Source organism: Myotis brandtii, unplaced genomic scaffold, assembly GCF_000412655.1.
Source record: "Myotis brandtii unplaced genomic scaffold, ASM41265v1 scaffold478, whole genome shotgun sequence".
Classification (NCBI taxonomy): domain Eukaryota; kingdom Metazoa; phylum Chordata; class Mammalia; order Chiroptera; family Vespertilionidae; genus Myotis; species Myotis brandtii.
In genome coordinates this window covers 108,094-110,470 of record NW_005368264.1, presented here as the reverse complement: position 1 = coordinate 110,470, position 2,377 = coordinate 108,094, and positions in this window count along the sequence as shown.

Sequence of the window (2,377 nt, the reverse complement as noted above, 5' to 3'; positions counted from 1 at the left end):
GCCTATTAAAATTAAAAAAAATTATTTCCAGGGGCTGAGTAATATTTTTTTCTGGAAAGGGGGCGGTAGGCCAAATAAGTTTGGGAACCACTGATGTAAATGAAGGATTCTGGCTAAGTTAATAGGGATTGGTTGAGCCCAATATACAGAAGAAGGATGCTGGTTTGCAAAATGAGTTGTCTTTCAGAGTAAGAACCACAGATGGTCTAGTTGTCATGGTGAAGAGATGCTAAAGTTCAGGCACAGCTGAGAAGCTCAAAAGTTCCTGGAGGAATATGCTGAGTGGAATGTGTATATGACAAACTTCTTCATGACTTCCTGGCTCTAGTTTAGTTCCCTCGACTTAAATGGCTCCACTTTGGCAATCTCGGTTCACACTCATAAATAATTCTTTTTGTTTTCTGTGAAACTCATCATATGATGGCTTTAAGTCTCAGAAAAGAGAAGGGAGGCAAACAGCCCAACTGGGGATGCTCAGTGGTTGAGTGTCACCCCATGCACCAAGAGGTCACAGCTTCAATTCCAGGTTGGAGCACATACTCGGGTTGTGGGCTCCATCCCCAGTATGGAGGGGTGGGATCAGGTGTCATTTATATGAACATTACAGTGGTTATGTCCAATAGCCATCATCAAGAATATAAAACAATGCCTTTTGCGAAAGCTCATGTTGGGTGGGAAGAAAAGGGGACAGGAGATGTGGAAAGAAAGGTAGAAGCACAGATTTTCATTTGATAGATTGAAGCATTAAAAATATGCATGAAAAGTTTGGAGACAAATACTGTGTAAAGATAAGAGAATTAGAAATAAACATTTAAGTGTACGTGTAAGGAAAAAAGATACACATTCTTGATTCTGGTAATGGCAGACTAGGTAATTTGGAACAACCCTCCCACTGAGGACAAGGGGAAAATCTGGTCCAAGCACATTTAAAGGTCTACTTGATGTAACTGAAATGCTAACAAGATAGGAGAGTTACCAGGCCAGTATTTGGGGTAGGATAGAGATCATGCATGTGGGGATATATTTCTCCTGGGGATGGTTGTTAATTTTATGGTGGGTAAACATGAGACTCAGTAGCACTTTTGAGAGTGAGGTTAATGAGACACACCGGAGTTTAGGTTTGATGAGTGGGGAAAAAAACCATGGTGAGTTTACTCAACACTGGGTTGAGATCCCAAATATTGCTTCATCAAAGGAGTGAGGGGGAACAAGAGCATCTTGCAAACATAGACAAGTAGACCAATGGTATGGAAATAGATCAATACACATTAGTACACTTGATGTATGGCAAAGGCACAAAGGAGCAGACCTCTTAACAATTGTTACTGGGAAAACTAGATACTCATATGAAAAAGAATCCAGATCAAACTGATCTTTGCCTCAGGTTGTGCACAACATATAAGTTCCAGATGGATTTTCAACCTAAACATGAAAGGTAAACCAATAAAATTCCAGAATACAGTGTATTTTCATGAATTTATAGTAGGAAAATATTTAAGTAAAAAATACAGCACTATTCTTAATAGACAACATTGATAAAGTTGTCCTCATAGAAACAAGAACTTCTATTAATCAAGAGATGTCAATAAGTGTAAAATCAAAATACAGAATTGGAGAAGACATTTGAAACACATATAACAGACAGAACATCATAGCCAATACATACACAGTTTGATGGAGGCAAGGAGCTCTGGATGGGGATATGTAATCCATTTCCTTACATTTATTTTTAATTATTAACAACAAACAAACCTTAGGAATAACATTCCTGTTGGGCAATAATTTTAATAACCATCTCCAGATTTGGGGAAAAATTTCTCCAAGATACTGCTATTATCATAAATATTTTTCTGTAAATTTTATAGCTCGCTATATAATATCGAATAGATATACTCACAAGTCCAAGACCTTCACAATAATGCATGCTTATTGTCTGTTTCCCTAGACTCATAACTTCTGCCATTTTAGAAGTTGCTTGCAAGGGTTTTTATTACATGTAGTCAAGTATCATAAAAAATAGTAGGTATTAAATTCTAGGTAGTTAAAACGTAGAGCATTAGAGAGCCATAAATCAGCAGATAAAGACAAACATAGACATAAATGGGGAGGTTTTCTTTCTAATGCGCTGTTATAAACATGCAGTCATCTAGCATGGGAGGCACTGAGTGTATTCATTTCCTCTTGAAGCAATTACAGTCTCCCATCCCCATGTCAAGCCACAGGGCACAGGCTGATGCAGAGAATGCTGCCATGGGTGTCTGATGCTCTCCGCCTGGTGACTCAAGCCCAAAGGCTAATGTAAGTTTAGCTAATAGCCACAAGCAGACCCCCATTAACATCTGTACAAGGGGCTCTCTCGTGAATTATGCAGTGACTC